This window comes from Capsicum annuum, chromosome 12 (genome assembly GCF_002878395.1).
Source record: "Capsicum annuum cultivar UCD-10X-F1 chromosome 12, UCD10Xv1.1, whole genome shotgun sequence".
NCBI lineage: Eukaryota > Viridiplantae > Streptophyta > Magnoliopsida > Solanales > Solanaceae > Capsicum > Capsicum annuum.
Genome location: NC_061122.1, coordinates 19724720 through 19735252, shown reverse-complemented (window position 1 = coordinate 19735252; position 10533 = coordinate 19724720). Strand labels below are relative to the sequence as shown.

Below are 10533 nucleotides of genomic sequence, written 5' to 3'. Positions count from 1 at the left end.
TTATTATTATTATTATTATTATTATTATTATTATTATTATTATTATTATTATTATTATTATTATTATTATTATTATTATTATTATTATTATTATTATTATTATTATTATTATTATTATTATTATTATTATTATTATTATTATTATTATTATTATTATTATTATTATTATTATTATTATTATTATTATTATTATTATTATTATTATTATGGATGCTTAAATGAGTTGTGACTTGCCATATAAAATGTTTATTTTCCTTTTCTCTGGGTTGCATGCCAATACTCGCCATATTTTCGTCCCAGGATGCTACTCATTTCATGATGTAGATCTGAAGACATTTTTTCATGATTTCGTGTAGCACTTGGGTGTTCATATTCTCGCTTGGAGAACTATTGAGAAGTGGTGAGTCCTCCATCATCCAGAAGGTTTTTCATTTATATTCCTGTTTGAGTATTTTATATTTTTTTATGGTATAATCGGGGGTCATGTCCCAACTTAGGAGTTATTCTTAAAGTTAGAGGCTTTGTAGACAGGTGTTGGGTAATTCTTTGACTTTGATTTTTAAGACATGGATATTTTCTTATTTAAATGTTGACTCCTTTTTTTATGATCTTATTTCCGCAACTTTAAATATGACTATACTTATGATATAATGCAAAGGGGTCATCACAGGCCTTCATAAATTTGGGATGCCCATCACGGTCAAGGCCCCAATTCGAATCGTAACAAGTAATTTGATACTTTTTATAATATTTAACCTTGTACAAAATATAAGCATGTCATCAACGTATAAGCAAATTATCACATAATCGTTGTCTACCACTTCAGTATAAACAAATTTATCCACTTCAATAGAAGAAAAATTATCTTTTATTAAGACTTGATCAAATTTCTCGTGCCATTATTTAGGAGCTTCTTTAAGATCATAAAGAGATTTAATTAATTTACAAACTTCATTTTCTTGTCCAGAAACTATGTATACTTCAGGTTGAACCATACAAATTTGTTCTTGTAGATCACCATTTAAGAAACCTATTTTTACATCCATTTGATGGATAGAAAGCTTATAAATTAATGCCAAAATAACTAATATTCAAAGAGAAGAAATTCTTGTCACCGGTGCAAATGTATCAAAATAATCAATATATTGAGCAAATCATTTAGCTACTAAACGAGCTTTATATTTATATAGAGATCCATCAGGATTATATATTTTTTTGAAAATTCATTTACAACCAATCTTGGAAATAGCCTCTGGCAGAAATGCAAGGTAAGGCTACGCATAATACACCCTTGTAGTGGCCGGGGCCCTTCCCCGGATACCGCGCATAGCGGTAGCTTTAGTGCATCGGACTTCCCTTCATTTACAACCCATAGGTTTTGCACCAGGATGTAAATCATTTAAAATTCATGCATTATTTTTCATGATAAAATAAATTTCTGCTTTTATCACCTCTTTCCAAAATCAGAAGAAGATATAACTTTAGAATAATTTGTTGGTTCATTATCCACAAGAAAAGTTTAGAAGTCATTTTCATACGAAAAATATTCTTTTCTATGCCTTTTACACCTCAGATCCTCAATATTAGAGGTGGATTCATTTTCTTTTTCAATAGGCGCATGAGATATTTTATCACAGAGTGAAAAAATATTTTCAAAGAATTCAATATAGCATGTCCTAATATAGCATGCCATAAAGAAATAGACTCGGTTAAATAGGCAGAAGCAGATATATTTTTAGAAATATCATCATGAGTGTTAAGAACAAATACACCATGATTACAAAGTTCATTCCCCTCAAAAAACATTATTTTTAATTCATATGACCTCATTGTTTTCAAAATTAACCTTAATTCTTACTTTTCCTAATAACGTCGCAGAAATTAAATTAATACTGATATTAGGAACAGGTAACACATTACTCAAATTCAAAATTTTATCAGATGTGAGTTTGAGAAGAACTTTGTCTTTTCGAAGAACTTGAGTAGTTCTCGAGGTCTCAAGATAAACAATTTCCTCTTCTTTCTCAACTTGAATGTATGACACAAAATTATTTTTATTTATACAAATGTGTCCAGTAGCATCAGAGTCTATCACCCATTTCTCACATTGGTCTCAATATTCATTTCTGAAATAACTATAAAAATTATAAGGAAAAGGGTCAAATATGCCATCAAATTATCAGAAATGACTCATTTATGTCATCCGTTAAAAGTTTGGCTTATTTATGCCATCGCCGTTAAAAACAAGTTCATCCATGCCATTACCTGTTAACGGTTGGTTTTCAAAAATAGCTTTGCCACGTGTTGTCTTACTAGATGTATACATCATTCATTAAAATTATGGAAAAGGATCAAATAGGCCATCGGACTATCAAAAATGACTCATTTATGCCATCCATTAAAATTTCAATAATTTTTCCTTAATTGAAAGAAAATAAGAGATGAAAATTTTGTAGGATTTTTATCGGATTTCACATCTTCTAAATGAACCTTTTAATTTTCATCGGGCTTGAATGTTATTTTAGTGAAGGCAACCTTTAATGAATTATTTTTTATTATTTTTTAAGGAAAAAATCTAAAAAGTATATGTATTTGTGATAGTGGTATATTAAGTTTTTTTTAACATCTAAAGTCTACATGTATCTTTTTAATTAGATGGCAGCATTTGGTTGGAGTACTAGTCCACATAGGAGTGATTTTCACGCATATGTGTTGTAAGATTGAAGTATTTTTTTGTTTAGCTTTTGTATAGTTAAAGGGCCTTCTTGTACATTGCCAAAATTAATATCTAAAATCTACGTGTATCTTTTTAATTCGGTGGCAGCATTTGGTTGGAGTATTAGTCCATGTAGGAGCGATTGAGTTTCACGCATATGTGTTGCAAGATTGAAGTGTTGTTTTATTCAGATTTTGTATAGTTAAAGGACTATTTGTACATTGACAAAGTTAAAGGTCATAGTTATAATTTGATTTCAAGTTAAAGGTCCTGTTTATGTATTATGCCTTTAAAAAATGCCTCAACATATATGTAACGCCCCAAGATCCCATCGTGAGGCGTCACACGGTGCTTAAGGCCACACGTAGCCTCAAGCTAACCCTTTAAGTCTGTCACTTATAGAACTCACTTTGACGATAGTCATGCTAAAATAAGGGAGAATATCACATTATTAACATACTTGAATGCAAAGAAATACTAGCCTGTACGATCAAAATACTGAAATTCTGTACATACTGATAATCTAGTCTGATGAAGCCTCTACTATACAAGACTAAGGAGCCATTGGGACAGATCCTCAACCGACTCGTACTAAACTGAAAAGAAGTAATCATCTGCTAACAAAACAAAAGTTAGGGACATAGGTCCTTGAACCATGAGGACTTACCAACTGCAGAAATGTAGATGAAGGTACTCGAAAATCACTGTCGCTGCTGAGACTGAGTACCTGAACCTACATCACGAGGAAATGTAGCAGACAAACAAGTATGTGAATCAATACTTGGGAATGTACTGAGTATATGGGGGTGTATGCAACATTTTTAAATAATATCATAAATGTATAAGAAAATCATGCATGCTGACGATAATGACTCTCTTCGCTTTAATTAACTAAATTGTATATCTCGTAAATCATCAATAGTAGCACATGCATTATAAACCTCATGAATCCATGTAATCAACTCAAAACTCTTTGAATCAAGACTTAGAGTGACTCGGTAACTCAAGAAACTTAAACTCTTATGAACTTGGGAGTTTCTTATAACCGACATAAATCATGTGAGCTTACATGGAGTCCAACGTCTTGCCCACGTTGGGGAGAGCTGTTATATCCTTACCATCGGAGTAGAACCTTAACTTTAGTAATCACTATCTCGGCCTTTGGTCCTTAATCTCAATCCTACGGTGGCACGTAGTTCTGGGGAAGTAGGATGCGCTAAACCCACACTTCCCGCTCGGTGCTAAATACTACTCCCAGACTTAAGCTCAGAACGCATTAGGAAATCCACCTGAATCAACTCAACGGTCTATCATAGAGACCAAAATTATAAATATCTCATCTGTAAATCATAACAATTGTGGATTCCTAACTCGACTCAAACTCAAACAATCTTTCTCAATATCAAATATACTTGCTCATTAAATCATATCAAATGTCAAAACTTCAGTAAAACAACAAAGAACTCATTCTTGACTCTTAAGCTCAAATATCAATATATTCAATAATCAAACTTCTCGTAGAAAAGCTTAAATCGTGACCCTTATCTTAAAAGCATTTGGAAATCATCAATTCATGGTAGCAATATATAACTCATAGCATAAATTCTTAATTTAAGAAATAGGATAATGAAATAGTCATGTATATCAAACTTGAACAACTCAAATCTTATAAATAATTAATAAAGTAGTTTGGGTGCAAACCCACTTTGAAAAATCATGAAATTTAATAGTAGAAATTAAATCTTAGGCACAAAAATGAAAGGAGTGTTCTTGTTCAAACCCCACATACCTTGGATTATGAATTTAAGTTGAAAAAACTTGATTGAAACTCTTTCTCGCACTTTTGAGTTAGGATTCTTGAAGCCTTTGACTTGGAGAGCTTGATTCTTGAACAAATTTGTGAAGTCTATGAAAGATTCTTGAATTTCTTGGAGAAGATTGGATTTTGGGTTAGAGAGAGACCCTAGTTTCTTGAATGTTCTTGGAAGAAAATTGGAGAGAAATGAAGTTCTCTCATCTATTTTGGATATATATAGAGGGCCAAAATGGGCGAAAAAGACCAAAATGCCCTTTTAAAAAAGACTTAAATTTTCAGATCGGGGAATGCGACGGTGCTGGGTGACGGTCCGTTTCTAGTCCAACATTCCGTCGGAACCCTCCGTCGCATCGATCCAGAGAAGGGTGTCACTGCCTCGGTTTGACGGTGCTGGGCGACGGTACGTCGATAGTCCGACGGTTCGTCGGACCCTACCGTCAGACCATTCCAGTGAGTTGGGTTTCTGCCTCATTTCGACGGCCCCGAGTGAAGGTATGTCGCTGGCGCAACGGTACGTCGGACCTCACCGTCGCACCTGTGCGTTTCGGACTGCTTTCTGTTTTTCTATAATTCGGCCATAACTTCTTACTCCGATCTCCGATTTTGATGAAACTGGTATCGATGGAAAGCTTATTCAATTCTCCACATGACAAAAAGTCGAAATTAGGAAAATACACATGGTTTAAACATCATTCACTTTGGAAGTCATTCTTATTCACTCAAAAGACGAATTTAGGCTTAAGGAACGATCGGGGTATTACAATATACTGGACCTATTTTGCAATGGTGATGGCATAAACGAGCCATACTTTTAGTGCATGGCGTAAATGAGTCATTTTTGATACTTCGATGGCATATTTGAGCCTTTTCTCTTTGTTTTAATTAAAGATGTGGACCTCTACTAAGACGACACGTGGCAAAGCTATTTTTAAAAAATTAACGTTAACTAGTAATGGTATGGATGAACCTGTTTTATAATGGCGATGGCATAAACGAGCCAAACTTTTAACGGATGGCATAAATGAGTCATTTCTGATAGTTCGATGGCATATTTGAGTCTTTTCCCATAATTATATCATTCATTTCAATCATATTTATTTTTAACTCATCGGAATTGTCATATGTTACATATATTTTCTTGCATTAAGATAGAAATGAAGAATTTATTATTAGCATTAGGTATATAATCAAGTTTATTTTTATACTTGTATTCTGCAGTACCATAATCTTCTAACAAAATGACCGAAATGAAAGTAGGCGGAGCAACATCAACATCCGTGTCATCAACAATTTTAGGACCAATATTATATGCCATAGTTTATTAGATTGTTGGGAAACTATAATAAATTTCAATATCAATTATGTCAATATAGATAAACTGCAACAATGATAATATTTTTTATATAGTAGTATCAACAAGTTACAGTATACCAGCACCACCAACAACAATATATCCAAAATTAAATATAATATTATATTAAATAAATAAGTATATAATATATAAATATATTTGAATCGTACTAGGCACTGTACTAAAAAACTATTTTCGCAATGTGAAATATTTTGTGAAGATTAAACAAACACTTCTTGATCAGTTACAGAATATCCAAAATTAAATGAGTTTTCTCCAATTAATCAAAAAATATAGAAATCAATAAAATTAATTATTAACCATCAAATGTAACTTTACAAAAGAAAAAGAATAATAAAGATTGATCGAATTAAAAAGAAGACAATTAAATAAAGAGGCATATGTATAATACGGGAGAGGCAGAAAGTGATACTAGAATTATGTCGGAGATGTGTCTTTTTTTAATGTGAGGAGTAGTAATTTATAGAGGGTGATTCCGTGATGGAAACAATGAAAAGTTTTGTAACTTAAAAAGTTACACGTGATTCCTTTTTTTGAGTAAGCCAATACTTGGCCACCAAGTACAGACATCAAGTCCACATTATTAGGCCACCATCGATGACAAGTGGCTAAACAGAGTCCACAAAATCATTTACTTTATCCCAAATAAATTAACCCATTTAGTAGCCATTTGGTGATGAAAATTATTTTTTTTTTGAAATTGGAGTTGGAGTTAGAGTTGGAGTTGGAGTTGGAGTTGAAGTTAGAGTTGGAATTATGTTTAGCCATGTCTTTTTAAAAAAATGTTTTAGACTTTTGAAAAAAAATAAATTTAAATATAATTTTATACCCTCAACTTTTAAAAATTATCAAAATCACTCAACTACTAATTTACCTACTAATATACAACTTAGTGTTGAGAAAATAATTTATATATATCTTCAATTGATTAAATAATTAACAACAAATTAATTATTATGACTGTTATTCTTCTATAATTTGAATAAAAATATCACAAGCACAAGCTAAATAAGTTTATCTTACCATAATTGAATAAATAGAGAAAAAAATATATTTTGATAAATATGATTGATAGATATAAATATATTTTATATATTTTTAAATTTGTTGATGAAAATTATTAATTATTTTCACTTGATTATTTATTGAATTTGATCTTTTAAAAAAAATACGGAATTTAGTTAATAAGAAGGGTTTGTGTAAAAATTTAAAGATTGAGGTTATATGTGATAATAATGTAAGTTGGAATTGGAGTGGAAAAAGGGAAAAACAACAAAAAGTTGTTTTCCATTTTTGGAATTTAATTCCGAAATTGTTTTCCAAATTTTCATGCCAAACATCATAAATTTCAACTCCGAAAATTTTTTTTTGAAAAAAAGAGAAAATATCTATGGCCAAACGAGCCCTTAACAATAAAAATACTTAATAATTTACTTTAAAATATCTTACAAATTGATCCTTGTATTGAATAGAAAGAAGGTGCATATATAGTAAAGTTGGTCGATAAATGATCTGTTACAAAAAGTTAATGTCATGAGAGTTACAAGAAATTAATGGTCATATGAGTTACAAGACATAATAAGATAGATAATTGACAAATAAAATGTTACAAGTTACAAGAGTTAGCAAAGATATAATAACACCACTTTCTCTACTTTATGCCCATAAATTATCATGTAAATTAAGATTTTAATTTTAATATTAAAAAGCGTAATAGCACTAGCAATTGGTAATAAGAAGATTAATACTCTCAACTTACCATAACAGTTGAGTTACACTAGACTGGGATTTAAATCTTATTGCTAATCATTTTTTTCTACAAAGAGCCATCAGTTCTTCTGTCAGACCATCAATCTCTTCATCCCCTTTCGCGTTCATTTTCTCACTCAGTTCCTTAACTCTCTTCCTCACAGCGGCCTTTCCTCTACCACCACCTTCCTTATGGCCTTCGCAATTTCCTCGCTTTGTAACTTCCCATCTTTGTCCCTCGCTGCTTCCACTCCCACACCAGTATATTCCACAAGCCTAGCATTCAATGGTTGGTCAAGGTGCATTGGCATGGCAATTATTGGCACACCAAACTTCATACTTTCCATGAAAGAACTCCATCCACAGTGACTCACAAATCCACGGATCGATGGATGTTGAAGAACTTTTGCTTGAGAAGCCCATCCTTCCATAACCATTCCTCTTCCTCCTACCCTTTCAAGATACCCTTCCGGTAATGCATCTTGCATACTAATTTTTTCGCAATGTGGAAACCTGAGGACCCATATGAAGTTCACTTTGCTAAGCTCTAGAGCTTTAGCTACTTCATGGATTTCTTCCTTCGAAAGAAAATACTCACTCCCAAATGAAACAAAAATAGTTGAACTTTTTTCTTTCTTGTCAAGCCATTGCTTGATCTCCTCATGATCATCTTGATCAATGGATTGTTGAACTAGTGAACCAAGGGGGACTATTTTCTTGGAAACAATATTTTAAAGATAATCCATATATTTCCCTTCAAAATCTCTGTAAGCTTTCACCAGAATAATATCACGTGATCGCCTACGAGTGTCGCTTAATAGGAGCTTCTTACCCGGTGTTTCATCAATATCTTTCTTCAATGAAAGCATTTCATATTCGTGCAGGTAAATTTCAGGAAACGGGAACTTCTCTTCTGTGTTTCCAAACACGTGGACGGCCCAAGGAATGGCTGCTACACTAAAAATGATGAATACAACAACTAGATTGTTCAGAGAGGAAGCAAAATCAGCAGCCCATGGCTGATTGTAGTCATAAATGACTAAGTCTGGATTTAGAGTTAGTAATATTTCGGAAAATTTCGGAGCAGCCATTTCAAATTCTTTGAGGGTGCCCATTAGATGGGATGGGAGGCCATTTGTAGTGGGGTAATGTGGAGGAAGATTTGGCAAAGATGGAAGATGAAGCTCAACTAATTCTATTGACTGCGAATACTTCTCTAGGACACTTTTCTTGATGGAATACTTCAGGTTTATTGGAGTAGAACACATGTAAATGTGGAAGTTTCTATCTGCAAGACTTTTGGCTAGCTCTAGAAATAATGGACTTGTGTGACCATGGGCTAGCCATGGAAACATGAGTACCCAAATGGTTTTCCTCTTGGCTTCCATTAGTGACTAGATATCTCTCTCTCTCTCTTTCTCTTAATTTCTCTCTATATGATGGCTCTAGCAAGAATGACTATTAATCAATTTATAGTAGTTATTTGTTGAGCTTAGGTTTCACAATTTATAGTAGTTATTTATTGAACTTAGGTTGTGTAACGCCACTCGCAAAAGGTTGGTTGATGAGGGAGTATCAGGCAGGACTGATAGGCCTCTAGGCTAAGAAGTTGATGAAGATCATGAGGTTTACATGACACCTTAGGAGACTCCATATCAGAGTCGAAGATGAAAGAGAAAACCTTAAGACATAGCTAGCTCAAAGTTCACATGGTGCTTGCACTTTTGAGCTTGATGATCGTGTAGCCCAAAAGACAATGTTCAGGTCTAAGCTAAGCCTAAAGCCGATCATATGTTTCATCGGCTTGGTTTTGAAAAACATGGTATCAAAGTTAAACACTCCCTCAGTATGGTGTTGGGCAAACCTCAGGAAGGACATGACTCTAAGGAGGTCTATGTGATGCCATCGATGAAGGGGCACATAAGCAGGACTGGTAAACTTCTTACGATAGTTTTTGTGGAAAAAATTATTTTGCACGCAAGTATACGCGATCGTACTAGTAATATAGGATGTTGAGTTCAGATATCGTACACACAGAGACTTGTTGTATTTATTGTCTAGATTAAATTCTTATTTCAGCTATTCGAGAAACAAAACAATAGCCTCACAAATCACATGATAAGGCATTACTCATGTTCTACCTTAGCTTATTGATTGCACTAATTAATATTACGCAGTTACTTTCTTCGTTTCAAATTACTTGATCCACTTTCTATATTTATTTTTTTAAAATTATTTGTCCTACTTATAAAATCAAGATTATTTTAGACTATTTTTTTACAGTTTTATCCCTATTAAGTATCACACTTTTTAAAATTTTGAAATTAAGATTGTTGAATTTCAAAGTCATTAAATGTAAATGACCCCTCTTTTCCCTTTTAGTACTACTCCAAAGCCATTTCTGTTTAATGAATTTAATTTTTTTCAAACAAATTAGTTTTTGATTTCTACTCCATAATCATTGCTTAGTTATTAGGGTATAAATTAGGTAAGAAAAGTGAAAGTACACCTTCAATTGTACCAAATACAAAGAGTTCAAGTAATTTGAAACAAAATATTAAAGTGATTTGATAACAACGACATAATTGTACCAACAACTTGGGGTAAATCTCACGAATTGACCCAAATTTAGGTGACTTTCAAATTTTAGCCCCGAATAAAAAAAAATTAAAATAAACTTTACCTATTAACTAATATTTTTTCGGACAAAACTGCCCCTGACCAATGGAGTAAATTTCATAAATGATACTCATAATGAATAACAACTCCATATTTATATCTTTCGACTTTTATTTTTTTTTCTCTTTTTAATTTTACTTTGATTTTTAATTTTTTTTAATTTTTTTTTTCTCAACCCTTACTTTTTTTCTTTTTCCCCTT

At 32.4% G+C, this 10533-nt stretch overlaps 1 pseudogene; it reads right to left on the bottom strand.

The window, feature by feature from the left end:
* Positions 1-7573: 7573 nt before the first annotated feature.
* Positions 7574-9678, bottom strand: LOC107851782 (annotated as a pseudogene).
* Positions 9679-10533: the final 855 nt, after the last annotated feature.